At 45.3% G+C, this 24,714-nt stretch overlaps 1 protein-coding gene across 2 annotated transcripts in view; it reads right to left on the bottom strand.

Annotated features, from left to right (window-relative positions):
* ANKRD17 (ankyrin repeat domain 17) overlaps window positions 1-15,201 on the bottom strand; it is a 68,546-nt gene extending 53,345 nt beyond the window's left edge. Inside the window, exon 1 of one of the 2 annotated variants that reach the window (XM_027903896.1) lies at window positions 14,921-15,201. The gene's annotated coding sequence lies outside the window, so the exon portion shown is untranslated. The remainder of the gene's footprint in view (window positions 1-14,920) is intronic. The other variant, XM_027903898.1, reaches the window with a different exon arrangement.
* Window positions 15,202-24,714: the final 9,513 nt, after the last annotated feature.

Below are 24,714 nucleotides of genomic sequence, written 5' to 3'. Positions count from 1 at the left end.
ACTCCCTGAACAACAAGAATATTCTTACCTAATTCCTAGAAAGCTGACCAGATTGGCTAGTAACATCCTAAAGAGAAATTCTAGTTATCAGCCTAAATTTTAGGCATAGACACGTTCTTCTGTTAAAAAATGTTATTTAATCATCTAAAATGGGAATTACATCCTATTGACCCATCACAAAGTACCTCATTTTATACAAATTCAGCACCTGCTCAGGCTGCTCATACTGTTTTTCCACTTTAAGGAACACCCCAGATTTGTCCCTGTTTACTAGAATTAATTCAAGGAAGAATCACAAGATAATATTTTGTGATTCCTCCTGGAGTCCTGCTTTTAGGGCAGCATTTCTAATATCCCCAGCAGCCCCTTGAAACAGCTCCTGTGTACACAAAACCCAGCAATTACACACCAACGTTAGCCCAAGCACAAAGCTGTCCCTGCCAGCCTGAAGGGTTTCTTTGTATCTATATAAAAAAAAGAAAAGAGAAAAACCAGCCACCACCTCCCACATAACACTCATGTCTCAAAAGACTAGTTATTCAGTCTTCTGAGCCTCAGAAAGAATTAACAGATACCTTATATCACACCGAAAAAAAGCATAATCTTAGTGCTGAAATTGAGCCACTTCACAGGACACCACTGAAAACACTTTCAGATGCAAAGACAGCATAAGACAGGAACAAAAGCAGCTGTCTGCTCCGCACAGGGCCAGCTGATGGCACGGGCTCCTTCAGCTCCACAAAACAACCCAAGACTTTCAGGAGGAGGAGGAGGAACAAGCTCCCCTCAAGAGCTGAGCCAGTTCCCATCCCACGTGGATAACTAGAGTCCTGTTTGCAGCAGCATCACCTAACCTAGCATCACCTAACAAGCCCCTAGCCCAGGGAAGAGCTCAGACCTTGTCTCACACCGTGACAAACACCACGGGCACTCCGGTTCTACACGCCAGCCATGAGGGCACGGCAGCCTCAGTGTCTGCTTGAGGGCAGCAAACAAAGCACTCCACATTCCACACTCCAAATGCCCCGTGCCCCAACCCACTCTGTGACCCTGTTGTTCCCTCACCTCATCCCCCTCTCCTGGCCCACCTTAACCCGCAGCTCTCTGGTCCTGGTTTAGAGAAGCATTTGTTTGCCAAATGACTCCTCGTACTTCCCCTTGTGCTTCCATAAAAATATTTACAGTATGGAATACCGAATTCCAAAAAAAGCCCATTCCCAACGCCGTGTTCTACTGAACAACTCACAGTGGTGCTAAGTAAAGCCTTTAATGCAGGCTTCCATTCTGTTCCTGAAAAATAAAGAGGTGAAACAAAAAAAGAACATTGTAGAGGAAAAACCAAAACATATTTAGATGTCTGTGATTAAGTTCTTTCCTGTATCTATTGTGTGCTTCTGGGTTTTACACACAGGCCAGGAAATACATCTCCAAGTTCTGCACAGGTAAACACAAACCCATTTCTTCCTCACTTTCGAGTCCAGCTCTAGGAATTACTTGAAGTGTATGATTAGAAAAGATAAAACACACTATCTGTCTGAACCATCTCAGCTTTACTCTGAAGGGCGTGATCCAGCCTGTGCCCTCATTTATTACCATCCACTACCAAAAATCAGCCTTTTCTCCCGACCAAGAGGTACCTCAAACCCACACAGCTGTCTGAGCTGTGCCCGTCCATCATGTCCCCTACAGCCTGTGAGCCTAAACCACACAAACCCTTCTGTTCTCCATGCAGAAGGTGGCAGAGGCAACATCTGAAGTGCAGCTTGAGGAGCCAATCTTAGCCTTAAAAAGAGAGGGAAGGAAGTCCCATTTCACGCTACACTGAAGTGTTAGACCAGAGGGAATCCTGAGAGTGTTCTGGGAAAGGCAAAGCCAGGGATGGGTACAAATTAAGGTGAGTTTACTCTGAACTACCCAAACAGCACTGGAAACTAAAATAAAATGAAAAGCACAGTATTTGACCAAAGGGAGAATAAAAACCTCCAGAAGGACACAGTTGTTTAGGCAGAGTGGAGCTGTATGTGCTCAACAGCTCAGACAGTTTTTAAACGGAATCTTCATTCCATCTTCCAGTACCACACAGGCCACCAGGAATTCTGAACTGGCATCACGTCACCCTGAAGCACAAGCATTTCAACCATTGATCCGAGACAGATTCTGGCACCCAGAAATGTGAGCATTGAACAATTGATCAGACAATTCCCACTCTTATATCACAAAAGCACATTGTTATCTATTTCCAGCTGATTGAGCAGTACTGGTCACCAACTGTCCCAAAGCATATAAACACACTTTTTTGTGTGTTTTCAGAGCCACAGAGCACACTGTCAAGGTTGAGATGTTTAAACCCTGCCCCACACAGCTGGTAACACCTTATTCAGCAAAATCATGAAGTGCATTAATTACTAAAAAAACAAATCATTTTAAGATGGAAAACATAAAGAGTTGGAAGCAGCCCTTCAATAGAGGACAAATTATCACTCAGTTATCCCCTCCAGCATGGCTTTTCCAAGTATTTCCCTTTCCAGCAGCAGGCAGGAAGTCCACATAGAATCCAAAAGTTCCCGAGGCAGTTGAGACCAAAAATCAGGGTGGGTTTCCAGCCCCAATTTTGTGACATTCTGTTTATCTGCTAAGTGTAGAGCACAAAGAGGCAAACTTCCCACCACTGTCATGTGGAATACCTTGAGAACTCAGGTACCTATCACCATAAAAACCCCAGGCGGGAAACACTTGCGAAGAGAAGACTGACATTTCACACGGATTAGAAATACCCTTGAAATTATTAATCCCTAAAGGGGACATTTCCATCATTAAAACGTTCAAATGACCAAATTTCTTCTTCGAACATGAAATAAAAACCCATTAAAAGATACGGGAACAGTTGTTTATATGCAAGAAAACGCTGGATGGTGCAAGGAATATCCAGAGATATTTTTCAAAGGCTGCTTCAATCTTGTGCTGGGCCCAGTTCTTCCCTTTTTAGAGTGATGATACTCCCACCCACGCTCATTTTGCTGGACCAAGACCAGTTCTTCCTATCTGCTCCTAGAATAAAAACAGTTTTTCAAAACCCTCTGCAACTAAGTCAGAACTGAATGTTTTCCCAAACACACCCCCCTAAGGGTACTCACTGCTCCAGATAAACGCACTAGGATTTATCAGCCTTCATTAGGAACTACAGCCTAGAGCTTTCAGCACTCCATTCTATCACTGTAACCACTAAGACACTGTAAACGTTCTTCTCTGCTACTTCTCGGATCATCTTTTCTTTTTTAAGTAGAAAAATCACGTGACACCCCAAAAGTATGACCTCTGCTTTGTAGAAGTTTGCATCAGTCACCACTTGTGCAGTTTGTAAGGTCGCTTAGTTCTCTGTCAACACAAACCAAAAAGAGCTTTAAACCTACTGTTCCAGCTCCCCTCTGCAGAGAGATTCACCCAGCTCCTTCCTCTAGATCCTCAGTGCTTAGTGACTATATAAAAACCAGTCAGCTCAAGTCTGAAGTCACGACCCTCATCTGTTTTTTCTATTCAGTGAATTTCAAATAAAAGAAACCTACTTTCTTCCTTTATTTTCATTAGTGGGGTGGGGGGTGTACGGGGATGATGGGCTTTGACCTGATCAAAATGTACCCCCTTTAACACATACTTTTATTCTGTTTTCTTTTTATTCCCTTATCCTTGTAGCTCTTTCTGAGCCATTCTGACTTCCCTGCCAGAAGCTGCAGCAGAGCTTTCACGTGAGTTTCCCAGTCACGAGATGATCCTTGCTGCCCATTCTCACTATCACACCACGCTGGCTTCAGCTCCGTTACCTCCCACAGACAAGGAAACTCCGATAACAGATCCACATACTTTTCCTTCTCTAACAACCATGTAACAACTTTTTTGACCATCCAAGACGATTTCCCACTCAAAACCACATTTCTCTGCCAAGACAGATCTTTCATTTCTCTCCAGCCTATTCTTCCCTTGGCCTAGGGCAGCAGCAAGGCATTCCAGACCCTTCAGACACATTCCGTGTTTTCTGTTCAGTTGCTGTTACTCATTTCAAGAAGGAGACAAAGCTGGAGAGGATGAAATTCTATTCCTTATGGTATCCTTGAGATCTAGGTTTTCCACAGCTCCAGGGAAAAGTAGGATCTTTGAAATGTGTCTGACTTAACCAGCTTCGAAAGTGCCAGGATTAACACATCCTGGGGTTCTTGTGTCCATTTGAAAGACTGCAAAGCACTACAAAGGTTTCACACTGACTGTTTACAAGGCACTTGTATGATCGTGACCTGTCTGATGGAACAACCTGCCCAATTCCCTTCATAAACCCCCCCACAGATCTGTTCTCCCCTGACAAAGCGCTACACTAGCAAAGCTGGCACGCACTGCCTGGTTGTGGTGGGACTGGGGAAGGTGAGGACTTCATGTTCAGAGAAGTCTTCTCAGATAGCTGTTATGTCCTTCCAATAATAGCTGGAGAACTGGGAATTTCAGCATCCAAACTGCATTACCATTTCACAGAAGACTTCTCATTCAGGTTTCAGTAAAAAAAGGTGACCCATTCCACAACTGAATTAAGAGTCAGCACCATCATGGCAGGAAGTGAAGGGAAATGTAGGGATTCACCAGCGGATTATACAAGCTCAAAACAAAAGCACTCAGCTTACAGCACTTTTCCCAGGAACTGGAAGACAAGGAACGTCAAAAGCAAGCTCTGTCTGGACTGAGATTGCAACACTCCAGTCAAGAGTCATAAGCTAATCATCTTCAATTCTATCAGCAGCCTCTTATTCTTACACCATCCATCTCCAAACAGAGGCTGGATGCACAACACAAAGCCAGTGCTGAAATAAGTGTTTATCTGTGCCTAAATGGAGCTGACACCTGAGCAGTTTTATAGCCCAGCAGGCAAGCAGTACGCTGGCCCAGAGAGAAACAGGCCATGCTCATCAGCCAGACCCTTCCTCAGTGCTTGGATCAGCCCTACTCTTTCGGATTTCAATTCCCAAAGAAAAATCAAAGCGTGGAAAAAGGAGGAAACAAAATATCTCTACTCATCCATTGCACTGCCCTGAAGATGAACTGGACTAGAACATCATGAAAAAGCAACCGTGTGAAGATACATTCCTGTGGTTCCCATCTGTCCAGTGGCTTCTCTCTCCTCTTCAAGGAGCCCCTACAATTTTGCTGTACAGAGCAACTGCCCAATGCAAATCCAAACGTGCCTGGCACAAAGGTGAAAAAGGGAGACAAAATTATATAAGCATTTGCAGAAGCGTGAGATTACTGCCACAAATTTTTGTCTAAGGGGAGGTTTCTGTAAGAGATCTTCCTTTAAGTAATCCATGCACAAGTCTTTAGTCCAAGGACTCTGAACACACTAAAGAACTCTGGGCTTGGGCAAAACACAAGAAAGACTGGAAACACGTTCAGAAAAACCAACCTGGGACAGGGAAAATCCTTCTTCAAACAAATGAATATATATCCCTTTCTCATTCCACACATGAAATACTGGTGACAGAAAAGTCGTGTACAATGTAAGCACCACGTACAGCTCAGAAACATTCACAGTAACACCTCTGCAATCCTAGGGCAGGTACCAACCCAAGAGATCTCCACATTAGCACGTGGAAATTGGAGTGCAAGCTCTCGAGTAGTTTAAGTGCAGACACATTCCTTGCTAAGAGTTAAAAACCCCTTCAATCAGAAAAAGCCACTTTTTAGAACAAAGTCTCCTCCTCCTCCTCTTCAAGCGCCCTCGTCCATAATTTACTTCTATGCATGAATTCCAACAAAGTGAACATTGTATCAAGTATTCCCATGTCAAATTCTAATCCAAGATCTGCTGGATTGGGATGTCTCTGCCTTCCTTCTCCTGGCTGTGAACCGGGTGGTTGTTTCAGCAGCTCTACATTCAGATATGCTGTCTGCAATGAATTCACACTTGGTTAATACCAGATTTTGAAACCTGTCCCCAAGGCAAGACCCCTAACAACATACTTTATGTTTCCTTCCTTTCCAAAGCACTCAATAATCAGAGTTACTTGGCTGGCATCTTCAACTTCCCTGACTAAAATGGCTGGAAACCTTACTCCATTCACTGGCAGTAATACCAAGCCTGGGCTTTAACAGAGAGCATGCCGTTAGATAAGGCTAAAGAAGGAAAAATACAGAAACTGAATAAAAAAAAAGGAGATACTACTGTGATCTCTATTTTCTTTTAATATGGTTGTTCACTTTGGTTTCATCTGAGGTTACCTGGGGACCACAGCACAACTCCCAGCATTTCCTGTCGGTGTAGCTGCACCAGCTGCCAGATGGAAACGCTCCCAGTTGAACACTGGAGTTCAACACCTCCTGTTCCCCCATCTCTTCCGTGTTGGGTCCTCAGAAATAAAAATCACAGGTTTGGTTTATCTCAGATTACCAGCAGATACAACAATTACCCTGCAAAAGTCTGCCCTCAATCCAAGATGTGCTTGCAGCAAGAGCCTGTTTTTTTTCCAAGACCAATCCTAAAGACTTTCCAGAGTCTGAACCCAAAAAAATCTCCAGGGGTCTTCAAAGGCATAACTAACCCCCTCAGTGCCCTCAGGTGAGGCTGAGGTCCCCTGTCACCCAACACATGTGCACCCCCTTCCCACAGCAGCACCTCTTCCCCTCCACCACATTTAAATCACATCACACACACAGAGCCTAAACAATTACTGCACTATGACAAAACTTCAGAAATGCTTTGGAAGTTCACAAACAGTAAAGAAAAATGAGAGTGGGTGCACAATACTTTGGTTACAAATCAATTGCTTCAGTTACTTCTATTGACAAGTATTCCAATGGTTTGTGAAGGCTGCATAATCCATAACAGCCAACTCTGGATTACAACAAAAGCCACCACCTAAGACATAGCCCTTTCTTGAAATCCTTTTTAGGGGGGGGGGGATTTCAATGTAAAATATATATTTTAAATTAATTTAGAGTTCTACTAGCCACCTTACTTCAAGTGTGATTCTCACTCCAGGAAGAGCCGAGTGAGTGCATGTCACTGGGTGCCACAGCTTCACACGCTTCTCCAAAACAGCCAAATCACTGGAGGCACAGGGGAGGCCTTGGCCATACTCTGACATAAGTAAGCGGTGCTGGGACACACCACAAGTGTTCCAGAGCAGGCAGGAATTAGCATCCATATCAGCTTTCATAACAAACGCCACACTTGGCACAGCTGTTCGGCCAGCGCTCGGCTGAAGAGGCACAGAGGAAGCTGTTCCATCGACTCGGCACATCGTGCCATCCATCCCCTATCCTTAGCAATTCTGCAGAACCCAGTGGTGCTGCAGGGACTGCAATGTTTCTCAAACCCACCCCAACTCAAAGACACAAGTTTCTCAACTCCAGGACACAAGTGCATTTACGGAGTGATTTTCCACAGAACTGCAGGCGTTTCCCCTGCACACGAGCTCCAGAAAAGCTCTCTTCCCGAGTTCAGCACAGAAAGTTGGCCACTATATTTATCCCTGAGGAGATCCTGGATCAAGATGATGCTTCACAAAAATACCAGAGCGCTGTTATGCCAACTTTCACTTCTGTTAGTGGCAGAGATGGACAGAAGGCATATGTTCATCCAGGGAGCAGACTGCTATGTTCAAAGTGCTTTTTCCCTCTAAACCAGCTTGTTTCTTGTCTTACGGTTACCATCGCAATTGCGCTTTGTGACTTTTTCAGTCAGTGTCCAAAGTGACTCCTTTGCTGCACTGCACTAAGTGATGGCCATAAACCAAAATGCTGCAACATTTGAACAAAATCCTGCTTTGTTCTTCCCTTTCTCCCTGTTCTTAATGCACTGCCTTCAAGAACTTGAACAAATACCAGAGACAAAAAGTCAGTGCTGATTTTATCTCATGAAGCTTTAAGTTTTTGAGCTACGTGCAAAAGAATTCTGTGTGATTTATCTGTGCCAGCCACTTCCAAACAGAAGATCCAGAGGAAGCATCAAGAGTACTAGTTTGCCCTTGAAGACAAAAATTCTCCCTGATCTGTTCCGTTCTTACCAACTGGAGCCCTCGGAGACAATGCAAGTGTTCCTCTGACAGGCCTTTAAATGAATTATCCCCCGAAAGAGGCTGTGCTCATCCTCCTCCCTGCCTGTTCCTGGCTCTTCGCTGTGTCAGCACAAGCTCTTGTGCCTGACAAACTGGATCCAGGAACTGATCAACTGGAAACGTGGTTTTTCTGTTGCTGAGGGTTTTTTTTTTTTTTTAAACGAGATCATTTCCCAAGGGGTTGGGAGGAGCAATGAATGCCTTTTTTTTTTTTTTCCTCCCTTCCTTCAAGCTCAACTCCCCCAACTTCAGTGGGATTAGTACCCACGCTGACACAGGGGCTGAACAACGCTGAGCACTTCAGGGAAAAAACCCCACTAAAATCACATCATGACTTGAAATGTTCAACTTCATGAAAGCATTGTTCCCCACTCTGTGGAGGAGAACAACTCACACCTGCAGAGCAGCATCCAGAGGAAAATTCCACTGGCAAAGCACTTCAGGACAAGACTGAACCAAAGGCAAGAAACAGCTGAAGTTTTGGGAATGATAAAGCTGAGGGACAGCAAAACATGTGAGTCACCTGCCAGACACAGATGCACGAGGGAGCTTCTCCCTAAAGTGTTAAGTTCTGCTCCCATGTGTGGGAAGAACTGGGAGGAAAAGCCGGCAGGATAAAAATGACCTTCCTCCTCTTATCTCTGAATCACTCCCTGCCCTCCAGAGAGCTTTCAGATATTCCCACTGCTGGGGCTGCAACCCCCACGACTGCTCCCGCACAGCTGGACAGATGTGCAGGCTTAGAAATAAGCATTCCTTGTTTATCAGGGCAAGGGCAATCCAACCTGAGCCCAAACACAAGGCAGCCCCCCTAGCAGCAGTAAGAACTCATATCACTGTGTGCAGGATGCCTTCTTTTTTTACTTAAAAAAGAAGCAAAAAAAAAAAAAACCTAGACACTTACTTTTTGACTGTTGCAACTTGCACTTGAGGAGAATGGAGGCCAAAACCCCAAACTGATATTCTAAATAGCAATATTTCATCATATTTTTTAATATTCTAACATTTTTCTAGCATCTGAGCAGCTGCCTATTTGCACATATTCCCCATTCTTGATGATTAACACCACATAAACTATTGGGGTGGGGCAGGGAAGACATAAAATCAAGGTTCATTTCAGCTCATTTCCTAGAATACACCATTATACTCCTAAGACTTGAGGATGCAGCTGAAGCAGAGCAGAGGAAAACCAGTTGTACATCAAACACCGGTAATGTGCATTTGTCAAAAGCTGCTTTGGGCAACGCCAACAAAATCACCCTAATGACAACGTGCAGCCTAGAAGAAAACACGACAAGCACACCCAAAGATGTATTAAAGGAATGCCTGGCTCAATGGCTGATTTTTAGCCCGGTGTCCAGCTATTACCTCATGTGAAAATGAGGTGACACAACACTTAAGTAACACCTTCCCGAGGCTTTGGATGGCATAGGGGGGTAAATGTGGCTGACAAACATCTGGAATACGTCAATAACCTCTTTAAGCAGTTCCACAAAGCACTGCTTGGTGAAAACAGAGAGGAAATGCTGCCCTTCATTGGTCAAGATGGGATTTTTTTCCCCCCAGAAGTCCTGTGGATGCTGCAAAACGACTGGAAGGAGGTCACCAGAATTCCCACACAAACACCAGGACATACTGATATTCCCTGGCAAAGGTAACCTCACGTTAAGGAAGACTTTTTCCCTAAGTACACGTGTTAGCTAAATGCCCCTGCCCCAAACATTTGCCAGCATTAATCCTTCCCCAGGATTTCTTCTGTTAACAGAGTTTCCTTTCTTAACAGACCAAAGGTTACGGACACAACAAAGCTGCACATTGGTGCAGAAGCTCTACAGACACAGCACTTGCAGTTTAGTCACCTACAAAGACCCCCCATCACCAAACCAGGAGAACACCATTTCAGAAAAAAAAAAAAAAAACACCAAGGCAGAACCCAGCAAGGATTCTGCTCAAATAGCCTAAAACCACTAGTATCGAGTTTGGGCAATTTTTATTTGACACCAAGTTAAAAGGGCTTGTTGCCTTCAACCCCAGAAACAAAGGCTTCTTACTTGCCTTAGATCTGCAGCATTGATTTTTCAATTCCCAAATCTAACTGCCAAATCAGCTATATTCTAAATAAGCACCAACAGTTTCGGTTTTAAAACACAGACAGAGGGGGGGAAAACCAAACACACATAATCCCATTTGCTTTCAACCTTGACAGATGAGGAAATTCTCTCAGCTAAATCTCTTCCAGAGAAACTATTCTCTTTAAAGAACTGAATTACTGGTTTAAAATATGGGGTGTTTGGCTCCAGCCTGCACAGTAGAATTATGTTTATAGGGACATTTCCTGCAGAAATATCCAAGGAAGTAAACAAATTCACATGGTGCCACCAATACTGAACTCCACCTTCTGAAGTGGTCACTTTATGTAGGGGCTTCTCTTTCAACCCAGATATTCAGTTAATTACTTCAATTAAGTAGAGCAGACAAAAGAAAATGAATAATATTTATGATTTCTTCAAAAACTTATGTGCTAGGTGTAATCACACTGATTGGGCTGCAGCCTGAACAGGAAGGCATGCTAACCATTTTTGCCTAATGCTTCCCGGGGTCAGTGGCATTCACCTTTCCACAGCCCTGATACTTCACGGATTTTTAAGAACCATCCTAAGGGATTTCACCATTATTTCACTGCTTTTGAAGGGAGGAAACAAAGCAGTGCCGGCAAAACCAGCCAAAACAGAGAGAAAAAAAGAGAATTGCACTGTAAACAGCGTGGCAGAGCCCAAGGCTGAGGCGCAGCTCGGGATGTCACCCACTCCCAAGGCCAGGGCCACACCAGCCACACTCTCCGTCACGTCCCCGACACCCAAGGACACCAAAGTAACGGCAGCAGAGCGAGCACATGGCCCAGCTCAGCCAGGCCCTGCACCACCCAAAGGCCTTATTCCAGGACTAAGACAGCTGGATTTGTAAAATGAGTTCTGTGTTTCCAACCAGCTCACTTGAGCACTTGTGCTCTGCGAGCCTTTTGCAATGTGAGTATGACACCCCTGTGCGGGTAACGCTCCTCAAACCACACCAGGAAGGCCGAGTTTTCAGATTAACACCTCACATCTGAACCCAAAGGATTAACAGTAGTTTCTCCTGTATGAAAAAGTTTTAGAGGACCTGTGCTGTTTTGCTGTTCTACTCACTTCATCTTACTAGCTCAGTTCAATTACTAATTCGATTGCATGAACTCGTTTTTACAGCAGGCCCAAGTGAAACCAAGAATGCTTAAAAAACTGCCACAGCATCTCAAAAAGCAGCCTTTGCCTAGGACAGCACTTCGAGGTACAGATAATGGAGGACTGTGTCCTGGGAAGCTAATTTGCACTTCATGGAAGGATCCAGTGACAGGAAAAAAATGGAAGAGAGTACAGAAACAAACACAAACCCAAGATGGAGCTACACCTTGGATCATCATGAAACTCAGGGAGAAAACCGAACTTACAAATTCTTGAGATGGATAAAATATTGGGAAGAGCAATTAGAAACCTGACTGCCAGCAGCAAACCTCTAAGTTCAAAGACTAGAAATCAGCTTGGGAACAGTTTTTATTATACAACCCAACCTTTCTGTCTTAAACAAGAGAAGCCCTAACGCGCTCTGGACATCACATTTTCAAGCAGCAACTTGCTACCAGAAATTATTAATATTTTTCACTATTTGTTGAAGACAAATATGGAACAAAATCACTACACACAAGAACACTTTCAAGGAACCTGCACCTTGACCTCCCCTGCTGTGTAACTCCTACTGCCATTTTTCCTGTACCTAAAGATTCCTTCTCCCGTGTGCTGAGAAAAGCTGCCATTTTTTACTAACTCATTTTTAGGGAAAAGGCAATTTGCCATTTGCAGACAGCACCAGACCACGCTACCTAAGATCTTGGGGTTTTGCAGTAATTTGCTGCAGTTTAAAAAGAAAAATCAACCTTGAGGGTGGCCGTGAACAGCGTCGTAGGAGCTCATTACGTTGCTGGTTCTAAATTTCCATTTCACTTGTGCCAAAGCTCTCTCCAGTGCCTGTGCTTCCACATGGAGATCCGACAGAGTTCAGACACACAGCTGAAAACATCCAGTTACAACTCCTTATTCCGTTCCATCAGCCCAGCAACACGTGAGCCAAACAATGTCTTCCCACTCCTGGGGTTTCTGGGACTTCAGATCTGCCAGGTTTCCCCTCAGAAAACCTCGTACTTGTTGCTACTCCTGATTTTTTGAAGCTGCCTCGCTAGCAGTCAAATCTAGAAGCACTTTGCTTCAGAGATTAGAGAAGTCTTAATGTATTAGGCATGGGAAGGGCAAAAAATAGCCTAAGACAAACTGTCTTAAGTTTACAGAGATAATGAAGGGAACGGCTGGGAGGGAACACCAGCGTCTGCAGTGTTCCCACAGTAGTTTCCAGTTACGGCAAAACCAGAAACTTATATTTCTTTTGTGTTTTTCATTCCATGTGCCTTCCAGACGGACAGTGGTCAGAAGACCACAATCCAACTGCAGAGCTGGGCACAACTCAAGGAAATCTGAAATTAAGAAAAAAATTAACCCCCAAACAACTAAAAAACTCTTTGTCTCTACTGTGGGTTTTTTTTTTTAGGCTTCTAAAAGCCAAAACCAACCATGAGGTTTCTTTCAGACAAGGAAACCTCCCTTTTGCTGAGAACACTCCAAAACACATTTCCTCCCCAGGAGCTGCTGGGAATGACTTTGAAGTTGGATGCTCAGCTCCATTAATCAGGCCATCCCCATGTTCACAATCCCAAAAACTGTGACTCCAGCTGTGCATGTTCTGCAAGCTGCACCATTTTATCCTGAAGTCAGTGGGAGAAAGACTAGAACAAATTTTTGCAAGCAACCTGCACGATCAAGAAAAGGAACGATTACAAATGACGCCGATGGCGTACACTTTGCCATGAATCCTGAACTTCATAAACTCAGCATTACCCACTTGCTTCCTTAGCACTGCTTAATATTTCATCCCAGACCACCCAGTCTGGCAGAGCCTCCACTTACTGTATGATGAAACCATCAGGGAAGCTTCCAGACGCCCCAACTGCCTTTCCAGCTATCAGCACCTATAGCACATGTCATACTGTCAAAATGAAACAAAAATAGAGCCAAGCATTCTGCCTCATGATATTTAATAATTTGCTTTTTTCCGTCTCTCTGCAGGTCTCAAAGCATGTGAAGTAGGTGCCTAAGGTTCTGTAAGGTAGACAGAGGCTCACCTCATGTAGGGAATTCCTCAGCAACTACCTGTACCCCTTGGCTGTCTCTGCCCTGGTCATGCTGCACACACGATTGCACCTGAAAGCTCCCAGGATAAGGAGCCAGTGGGAAGAACAGCCACGGACCACTACACAAACTTATGATTTTACCAGTAAGTCTCACTCGACACAAATTCTGCTTCCATCACACACAGCTAATCTCAGGGCTTGTCAACTGATACATCGAAGTCACTGAAGGGCCACACACCACCACAGCAAAGCTCAGAGGATTCTGCTCAAGAGAGAGCTCTCCAAGCATCTGTAGGACTGCTGGACACCACGGTTTGGCACCAGGACAGTCATCCTACAAGTTTTACACCTCAAAAACTTCTACCTACACAATGATGTTCACCTTCCTGAAACTCAGCACTACAGAAACAAAATGCCGGGTGTGAGGACTTGTTGTGACGCGTTTCTTGTGTGCAGTTTATCTCGGAGCACGTGGATAAAATGCTTCTTGTATCAACTTTAGCAGGGATAAAATGCAGAGTGCTGCTTGACCAGGGAAAAACCTATCAGCATCTTGACCCAGCCCTTCCTCGAACCTATCAGACTCTTCCTTCCTGCTCAATTTCTAACAGAAATGCAGATGTACCACTTGAAAGTCAAACCCCTCCGAAACCGAGTTCAAAGAAAAGCCAACAAACTTCAAGTGGACGTTTTTTGAGGACGTTACTTAAAAAAAAAAAAAAAAAAGGAAAAAAAAAAAAGAAAGGCGGAAGTGCAGGTCCAGCTGAGGGGGTTACAGAATTAAAACCACCCAGCAAAGATCTGTGTGCGAGCACGGATGTAAATCAGGACCTTCCAGCCTCGCCTGGCCTTCCCCGGAGACACCTACCTGAAAAACCGAACATTAGACAAAACCCAGTTATTAATGTTTCTCTGGGCTCGGCTCTGCTTTACACGGAATCAGGGCTGCTGGCAGCTCTGGACAGGGCGTTGAACGACAGCGGGACACGCCGGACTGTCCAACAGCCTTCGCCTCGGCTGCACCTTCACCCGCTTTCCCTGCACCTTCACCCGCTTTCCCTGCACGCTCTCTCCAAGACGACCTATTCCCACGGCTGGGAGCACCTACACCTTCCCAGACACGCAGCCAGTGCTCCGGCCTATCCCCGGAGCCCCATCCCGGGCGTGCCAGCAGCATTTCCATCGCCCAGCCCTCGCTCTCCGGGCTCCCGTACCCATCGCGATATGGCACATGGCACGCAGCACGGCGGCAGAGGGCACCTGCTGCAGCTCCCGGGCCTTTCCCTTCGGGATAAAGCCACACCAGGCTGGAAGGCGGCCGCTGGCTGCCGCTCCCGGGAAGCCTCCAACCCCTGAGGAAAACCGTGAGGGACAGGGGGGGCCGCTCCCCGCGGCGGGGGTGCCCGGGGGCCGGCATCGGCCGTGCCCTGGCCACGAGGTGCTGCCCCTTCTCCCCGGCGGTGCCGCAGGGCCGCGGGCGGGGGGAGCCGGCAGCGGGCTGGAATTATGAAACCGGATCATCGGGGAAACCCCCGGGGCCTCCCCCCCGCCGTACCTCGGAAACCTCCTCTTCCTCCTCCTCCTCCTCCTCCTCGTCTTCCTCCTCCTCGTCGTCGTCGTCGTCGTCGCTGCCGTTGTTGCTGCTCTCGCTGCCGCCGCCGCCGCTCTCGCTGCTGCTGGCCGGCCGGGCCGCCCGCCCGCCGCGCTTCGCCTTGCCCGGCGCCGCCTTCTTCTTCAGCAGGAGATCGCACACCCGCACCAGCCCCGCCGCCCCGGGCCCACACGGCGAGGGGGGCGCGGCGGGGCCGCTCGGCCCCTCCGGGGGACCGGGCCCCGCCGTGGCGCTGCCGGCCTCACCGCCGCCGCCCTCACCGCCTCCCTCCTCCGCCGTCACCGCCGCCGCTACCACCGCGCCGACCGCCTTCTCCATGGCCGGAGAGGAAGGAAAAGGAGGAGGAGAAGGAGGAGGAGAAGGAGGAGGAGGCGCCCGCGGCCGCCGCTGCCTCGGTCACCTCTAGCGCCGGCGCCGCCGCCGCGCCAACTCTCGCGATACTTCCTGAGGCGGCCGCTCGCGCCGCTCCCGCTCGCCGCGCGCGCTCGCCGCTCGTGCTCCCGCTCTGCCCTCAGGCCGCGCGCTCGCGCCCCTCAGGCCCCTCACGCCCCTCTCCCCTTCCAGGCAACCGGAGCGCGGCGGCGGCGGCGGCGAGACCACCCTCCGCTTCCTTCCTTTCCTTCCGCCCGCGCCGCCGCCTCGGTCACCGCCCCGGCGCCGGAACCGCCGCGCGCGTCATCACCCTCAGCCCTCACCCCTCAGCCTTCAGCCTTCAGCCTGCCACGCCTCGGTGAGGGGAACGGGACCCCCAGCTAAGCCACCCACCCCGGGAACCCCACCGCCCCCGGGAGTGTCCCCCGGGAGGCTTCCGTGGGTGCGGCGGTGCCGAGCTGCCCGGTCAGAGCGGTCTGTGGGGCCAGCGCTGTCCCCCGGGCGTGAGGGAGGGAGCGCGCGCCCAGGGCGGGAAGCCCTCCTGAGGGAGCGGCCGGCAGGGACACCCCACAACACGCACAATTGCGGTTAAAAGCGGTGTTCCCTCACACAGTGCGGCCAATATGCATTAAAAGATAACCTCCCAACCCCTTTTTTAAAAAAAGAAACTGTTGGGGCGTCGCTGAAAATGTTGTAAAATAAATTAGTCCGAGTGAGGTGCTGAAACCGCGACGTGTGGAATTCCAGTTAAAGGTGATGTTCAGGGAATGACCGAACGTGGCACTTCGTGCCCTGCTGTAGCTGGCAAGGTGGTGGTCGGTCAAAGGTTGGATTTGATGATCTTTGAGGTCTTTTCCAACCTAAATAATTCGGGGGTTCTGTGCTCTTCCATACAGTTCGTTCTCACTGGAGACTGTGCATTCAAAGGTAACCCCCAAACCCACTGTTGTTTTAAAACAACACCACTGAAAATGGCAGAAACATCAAGATTCCTGTGTCAATTAGACCGTGTTCCTTTAATGACACCTGTTAACTGTATCGCTACATCCCATTTCCTCCCTCAGGCCCCCACCCCAGACTTTCCATCCCTAAGATGTCCTCGGAATGTTAATGCCATCACCTCCATTGGGGCATATCAAGTTCTACAATATGAAAGTTAAATGTGTTAAGTATAAATGTAAGTTAAATACATATATATAATATATAGTTAATTTAAATACATCAGGTATTTAAATTTGGGCAGTTTATGCATGCTCATTGGAGAAATGAGCTTTTTTCCAATTTATTTTTTTTAGACCTATCGGAAATAAAAATTATGCTAAGCACAAACATGTTGGAAAGGTCAGTCATAGCTCCAATGCAGTGTTACACTACAGATGGTTTGGAATCAGTGTTTCAAGCCAGAAACACCAATTCCAGTTATATTATAACTATTCCAGTTCTAATTTACAGAAATGCATAGAGATTGTAGTTATTTGATTACTTGTTACCTTTTTTATTTGGCTGGTGTTGGAGAGCACCACTCTTTTTTTTTTTTTTCCCATTAAAAATAATGTAAATGCATTGATATTTACTGGCTTCTATTGAGGTACAAGCACAGATTTGGTATCATTATATGTAAGACATTATATGTTATTTAGCATTTATGTTGTACATAGAGGTACATGAATTATGTTGTAGTGTGAGTGGGTATAGGTAACTCAGCCCTAGCAGCTGAGATTCACCATGTGGTGTGATAAGGATGAGCCCGGAAAAGTGACCTCGTCCTCCTTGTTTAGTCTCAGAGGTGAACTGACTTATTTGAGCAGATCACACAGCTTGGATTCCTTTGGCTGTACAAGCAGCCAAACAAGTTGTCCAAATGCACCAAGTTGAGCCAGCTGGATTTGGGGAGGGCGGTTGCAGGGCTGGGTTTTACCCTTTGAGCTGTTAGTTGCCCTCTGTGTGTGTTTGCAGGGTAGGGTAAGGTGGAAATGGCTGAAGGTCCTTGTGCCGCGTTAAGCTCTGTTACGCTGTATCACAAATGTGCCTTTCATACTGGGGACATTGGCGCCTGATTGCAGGTATCCCTTCAAGGTGTGAGGCTTGGAAAGGGTCCAGTTTCTTGCTAATGAAAGCAAGGGTAGTATTTGATCTCTCCGCGGGGTACTCCCAAGCCCCGGATGAGATGGAGGAGTTATTACCAGCACCACCTGTGTTGGCACGGGCAGCGTGGCCCGTCGGAGGCTGTTTGTTCAGTTTCTTTTATGGGGTGACCTCTGTCCCGTTCAAAGAGTGGCACCTCCTCACCCTGCACTGCAGAGCAAGGCCTTTTCCTCCGTTTTTATAAGTTTATCCCTGCTCTCCTTGCCACTCTCCTTTGAGCCTTCTGTGCTGGAATGTGTCCAGAGAAGGGCCTGAGGAAGGGTCTAGAACATAAGTCATGAGGAGTGGCTGAGGGAGCTGGGGGAGCTCAGCCTGTAAAAAAGGCTCTGTGGAACAGCCGACACACTGAAAACCTCCTCTGTGGTGTAATTATCCGTACGGATCTGCTTTCAGTTTCGTTTATAGCTGCTGGAAGCAGTGTCATCATCAAGGTCAGGAAGCAGGGGGAGTGAATTTGTTTGCAGTTAATATAGGAACTGAAAAAAGTTTGTAACTTCTAGCATTTTTAACCCAAACTCATGGCTGCTACATCTGCCACAAGGCTACCAAGATTATTAATCAAATGAGCTATAAAATTATTGCAAGACCTAAAGCCTGCCTTTCTCACTAGTGATGGAATGAGTAAATGCGTTGGTTATCTTTGATACGTACTGTTTTGCAGCTGTTGTTTTTGTTCATCTCGCTCTGGGAATTGTGAAGCCCAGACTGTATTGTTTCAGCACGCATACCAAAGCAACAGGCTCGCTGCACCTCCTTGGTGCATAGCATTGTCTCCAAAAAAAAAAATAAAAAAGGGAGATCCATCTGAAATGGGAGGCAAAATAAACTAAAGTTAGACCATCCTGAATTATTTTGAATGGACATAATAAAATCCAAGTTGTTTAGCAATAATGGACTGCTGTCCAAGGCAAAGGGAGAAAGAAGGAAAAAAGCACAAATGTCTCTACTTCAGAAAAGTACTGTTTTCTGTGATGTATGTTTTAAGATTTGTCTAAAACACTCTGTTCTAATACCTGTAAATTACATGTGGAAAAGAATGATTAAAAGCTGATTTTATGTAGCCATGACATTTGCTTTAAATTCCATTTTGTAATCATCTCTAATTCTGCATTACATCAAGGTTCCTGTGAATGTCTCAAGTGGCGTGGCCTTGAGAGTAAAGAAAATGAAGACAATCCAGACAGACTGAGAATTTAAGAACAGTGGTGCTGACTGGGGAGAAGTGCCTGGAATTACAGGTAAATTTACATCACTGTTACCACTCAAAATGTGCATTTACATTCCAAGTAATGCTCAAACACTCCCAGTCTAAAAGCCACTTCTGGATCACCTCTGCCTGCAGTTCGGTGTGGTAAACCAGGTGAACTGCCTTTTGTTGTACTTATCCATCATAAATGCCACTTGGAAATAGCCGTAAATGTCCTGCTCCAGTGTCTTGAGAACCATTTGTATTCCATCTCAGACACCAGGTTTACATGTTCTGATAGTTGCCCTTAAAACATCATGCCAGCTTTGACCACTTCCTCACGGGGAGAACTGGGATAGCAAAAACAAGTCCAGAAATCAACACTTTTAACAATTGATTCGCTGAAGATATTTGCAAGTGCTGTTTTAAAAAATAAAGCATTTGTTCTGTAATATATTTAGTTCTTTAGTAGTCTTAGTTAAGAAGGGGCTCGAGCACTTGAAATCCTAAAATGCATTAGTGTTCAGTGAGACTTGTATTTTAACATGCACAAATGATTTTTCAAAGTGTACTTCAGGCTCCTAATTTGCTACAGAGGTTTCAAAATGTTTATCCTTTGTGAGTATAAAATTGAAAAACACCATGTCAAATTGAGGCAAAGGGCATGTGGGTGAGCTTCTGGATTCTTATTCTCTTCAAATGCCATCAGAGGTAAAAGTAAAGACAAGACAAATCGTAAGATAAAGTGATTTTTTTGGTGCATTTTATGCATAATGGGTCTGTAATCCAAAAGTGTAAATGAGACCTCTCAAGCCAAAGCCACCTTGCCTGTATTTGAATATCAAAGTTTATGTGTCAAATTAATATTTTGCTCTTTGAAGTTTGTTTTATTACTGGCATTTAAGGCAGCATCAACTGTGGACTGCACAGGAGTCAGCTAGGAAGTTAAACATTTCTTACACTTCGTGGTTTGCCCGAGTTCTACCAGTCCATAATGATAATTTCTATAGTAACCACTTTTTAAGTAAACAATTGATTAGTTCTGAAATTAGTCCTTGAAATGGCTTCTCTTGGATCAGCCTGGGAGATCTCAGTGCAAGCAGGCTTCTGCTGACATGCAGAACAACGAGGTTCAAGCTGTTTTTTACTATCTTCATATAAAGTGTGCCTTGAAAATATTTATCCTCCCAGAGTAGTTTATCTCTGGACAAGGAAGGGAGTGAGAATCTTCATGTAAAACATGGTAAGACCTTGAATTCAGGGAAAGCAACGTAAGAAATGCCTGTGGTATCTCAAAAAGGCACATCAAGTGGAAATAAGAACATTTTTTTGCAGAGTTCAAATTAGAACTAGAAAAACTGTCTACAAGCTTTCAGTGGTCCATAATTCCATAACCCCCAGGGTCCCACGGAGCCTCTGGTTTTCGAACAGAGCCTGCCCTGCCTTGTTTACCGTGTGCTGTGCTACTTATTGGCTCATGCTCCATATTGCTGGTTCCTGATCTCTGTTAGGGGGCACTTGGGATACATTTTTGCAGAGAAAGATGAAAGCTCGGCGTTTCTGTTATTTCAGTTGGACTCAGTAGATGGAGCTAGGAGCCGGCAATCCACCCGCAGCTAAAACTAGTGTCCCTTCCCAACACTATGGAAAAGAAATTTTACTAAAGCATTTGAGTCTTAAACATATGTGTCCTAAAATAGATATGGATTTTTTCATTCTACAGTAAAAATAAAGCGATTCTTCTCGTGTGATTTATTTCAGCAGCCTATACACAGATATTTTTTCTTGTGTGACATTTACAATGCCATTGACTTTAATGCAAGATAATTGCAAAGTTAGGAGCTGCCTTGAATAGCTTTGTGTTCCTGAATGAGTGACCTTTTCAATAAGGAGAAAAAATGCTGGTGGGGTGAATTTTCCTTTTTGTCACTTGTCTTCTCCTTCATGAATATGAATTCATTTATATTTCTAAAAGTCAGCCAGATCTGCATTTACCTGTAGCTGTCTGGTGAGTGAACCTGTGAGTATGTTGAAAGGTAGGTCTGGATCTTTTATTCTCATTCACAAATTCTGATGCACAGACTCAGCCTGAAACATCTGATTTGTTTTCTCAAGTGTGTCATTTGCAATTATAGACAAGGTATTAATTTCCAGTACTTAACATTGTGTTCCAGAGCTCGGTTTGAACACAAATTCCCAAGTTTATCTTCAGACATTGCTACAGTCTCTCCATGTTCACCAAAGCTCTGAAGTGCCACTTAACTTCAGTGAGTTTTAAACCACCTTGGATTCGGCAAAGCACTTCACATGTAGCCTTTAGGCATCTTAATTCCAAATCCTGCAGACCTCTTTGTTAAACAGTGACGGTCACTAGCCAGAAAAGAGCTGTTGAGAATTTCTGGAATTCTTTATCAGCATTACCTAGTATCTTAAGGAACTTCTCACCTTCTCTGTTTCAAATATCTTTCGTTAATTTAAAAAGACCCATGTAGGGACAATGAAAATGTTTCTCAACAAGAGTACTTCTAAAAGCCTTACACAAATACTTTGCAACAGGAGCATCAAATAAATGACACATTAATTGTTGTTAATCAACAAGTCAAGTTTTCTCTCCCATCATTAATCAAACCCCAGCAAGAGCTGGTCTCGTTTTTAGACACATCATTATGGCAAATTCTCCAAAACTGGCTCTTTCTTTGCCCACAGGAACATGAAATTTTTTTCAGTTTCGAGGTCCACGGCCTCCCTGTGCAGATAGTTTTGTTAACAGTAGGTGGCAGACATATCCCACGTGAGAGCTTGGAAAAGGCTCCATCAGGCTAGTTCTTATGGAATGCTGGTACCTGTTTACTCAGGACAGGCCCCAGCTTTCCCTGCTAGAGCTCTCTTTTAGGAAAGGATTAGGCTTGAACATCAGTTTTAGAGTCATCTCAGTATAACCTGAGCTAGATCTGCTTTTAGCAGGTACATTTCTACTCTTCCACTCACCAGTCTAAAAAGATTTGCGTGATTTGGTGAGAAATAACTTCCTTAAAATACTGTAGAGAGGGTTAAAAATCCTTATGAAAAAAACCAAGATCCAACCTCCCTTTTACTGAGCTCGCTTTCCAGTGACATCAGGCGAGTTTTGGCACTGACTTTGACGTGAACAGAATTAGGCCAATGCTGAATGTATTTCAGAATCCTACACCGAGGACCTGAAGCCGAGTCTCAGTTTCACCACCTCCACACAATAATTTTTAGTTCTGATGTTGCATCGTTCTGGATTGAAATTTGTGACCATCTTAAATGTGAAGTTTTCCTGTGGTGGGTGACCAGATAAAATAACCTGAGCCCGTGTCAGTGGAGGTTCTCTTTTGTGATACTGGGAATGGCATGGAACATTCTATAGCCACAAGTCTCTGGGGCCTGATGACATGCATCCCAAGGTTCTGAGGGAACTGGCTGGTGTGGTCTCTGAGCCACTCTCCATCAGACTGGAAAAGTCACAGCCATCAGGGGAAAGCCCCAGTGACTGGAAAAAGGGAAACATCACTCTAGTTTATAAAAAGGAAAGAAGGGAAGAGCCAGGGAACTACAGGCCAGTGGGCCTCTCCTCTGTGCTGGGGAAGATCGTGGAGTGGATCCTCATGGAAGTAATGTTAAGGCATATGTGAGACAAGGAGGTGATCTGGGACAGCCAACATGGCTTTAGCTAAGGGCAAATCGTACCTGACTAGCCTGGTCTCTTTAAAATCAAGTCCAACCATTAACTGACTGGCAGTTATACCAATAAACCATGTCAGTTAGCTGTATCCAAAATGTTTCACTGAAAACATTAGAGTTCTGATAAACTTTGATGAAATCCATGGTTATATTTCCATATTGGCTCTGACAAACCCCCAGGGAAACAGGCCCTCTGCTTTAGGGAATTCTGTCAAGTGATCCTAGAACATCTGTGTTCTGGAATGTCAAAGGATCCATCCCAAAACTCTTTCAGTGCTAATAGCAATGAGGTTGCAGTACCCAGTTGTGCAGCAGGGCCTTGGTGACTGAGACTTGTGTTCAGGTCAGGCTTTCAGCATCTTCAGCCTTGCTGGATTGACCGGGAACAGAGTCCTGACTCTTAGCACAGTGCTGGGCTCTCCCTTCTGCCAGTGAGAAATTTGGTTCAATGCATAATTCGCACAACTTCCAACTTCCCTGCCCAGGGAGCCAGGAGTCTGGCAGTCCTAGACAACCTGCCTAGGTTTTAAGGGAAGTCTCAATCCCGTTTTCGTGGAATAGCTCCTGTACCTGTACTGTAGACCCCTACTCTGTGTTTCCTGCACTCAGAGTCAAGGAGAAAAGTCAGAAACCTGAGTTCACTCAAAAGTGAAGGTGCCAGATAAGGGCAGTTCCAAATGAATTGATGCAGTTGAATTTCCTGAGTTGTTTCTGAGGCCTGAGGACAGGTTGTGGATATGCCTGGCTGGCAGAATTGCAGTGCAGCTGGTATGAGCAGGGGACACCTTTGGGCAGAGAGCAGATGTCAAGGACAGGCAGTGGGGTTGGAGGGCACTACAGAGGAATGGCCTCGGCCTAATTGATCCGAGAGACAACACCAAAAGCTGCGTGGGCAAAGAGCTTGTTAATATTTCTTTGCATGGCTTGAGAAGGATTCTCAGGTTAGTGTTCAAATTTTAAAAACCAAACATCACAGCTGGCCAGGCTCTGCACAGCCACTGTGCCTGCTGCCTCTTCATAGTTCCCTGCATGTGTGGGCCCGTGTTTCTATTGCTTATTTAAGAGAACCACAGGGACCATACAGATCATTGCTAACCTCAGTCACAGCTTTTGGTCTCGGATGGGTCCTGATTCTGGGAACGTACTGAGGAACTCATCTTTTTAAATCAGGTCTTCCTGGAGGCTTTCAAATTCAGAGAGCTTGAATTTCAAATCCTGATCACTTGTCTCCTTTGAAAACCAGAGTTTGCAAGCACTACTCTAAAGAAAAACAAACTAACTAACCGAGCAACATTTCCCCTGTTTTGTGCTATTTTTAGTCATTTCCCTAACTCTGGGAATCCCAGGCTTCCGGTGTGACATGTCATAGTGTAACAAATGCAGGTAAAGGAGAGCATAGGAAGGAAAACAGCAACTGGAAGAAAGAGAACATTTTGCTGCTGCTGCTGCAAGTCCAGTTCTCTTCTAATTATCTTTCTATCTCGGTATAAGTGAATGACAGTGCCAATTTTAAAATGTCTTAATCTCCTGCTCCAGTAACAAGAACTTAAAGTGGCTTTACAAACTTCTATTCTCCTGCTAAGGTGCCACTTGAGTCCGTGACTCTCAGCTAAAGAAATACTGAAGGCATTAGGGAATATTTGAGGTAGAAAATGTTATTCTTGCTCCAGGACTTCATTTAAAATAACTATCTTTCCATTTTTCAAAGTTGTGAGGGCTTTATCTTCAGGAATTGTTTGCTCAGGAAGAGAGGAAAGAATAAGAAAAGAATCACTCTCTTTTCTCCTTAATGCTTGAGCATTTACAAGTTGTCTTAAATAGATGAACTGGTCTCTTCCCAAGAAAGAAAGCAATATTAAAAAACCCAAGGCCATAACAGAAAAAACCAGCACAAGAGAACAATTATAGCAGTAACACAGATTCTGTTTCTATGGAGATGGACATGAAAGAGAAAATATTTATTTAGCTTGGCAGTTTTTAGGCCAGAGTGGGAAAACTGAGAGTTTACAATGAAAGTAAGTGAAAAATAGGACAAAATAAGAGTGTCAGCACTGTCAGTGATGCAGTAACACCAGGGGGGCAGCTGCGCAGTAGCACAAATTTTCCATAAGTCCTACAGCCCCTCTAGACATACAGCGATGTTTTCTACTCTTCAAGTGTTTCAAGTTGGGAGCAAACCCAGTGGGGCTCCCAAAACCGTTGGTTCATTTTCAACCTGCTTTGCTTCTGATTTTAGCAAATACCCACACTTAGAGGAAAAGTTTGTAGCCATGTTTTTAAATAGATTGGAGATCCTGGATAAATGACTTAAAACTATTCCAAAAAAAAA

Source organism: Empidonax traillii, unplaced genomic scaffold (assembly GCF_003031625.1).
Source record: "Empidonax traillii isolate 1590-97213 ecotype Southwest subspecies unplaced genomic scaffold, ASM303162v1 scaffold998:size213616, whole genome shotgun sequence".
In the NCBI taxonomy this organism is placed as follows: Eukaryota; Metazoa; Chordata; class Aves; order Passeriformes; family Tyrannidae; genus Empidonax; species Empidonax traillii.
Note: the sequence above shows the minus strand (reverse complement) of the source record. Positions and strands in the feature narration are given on the sequence as shown.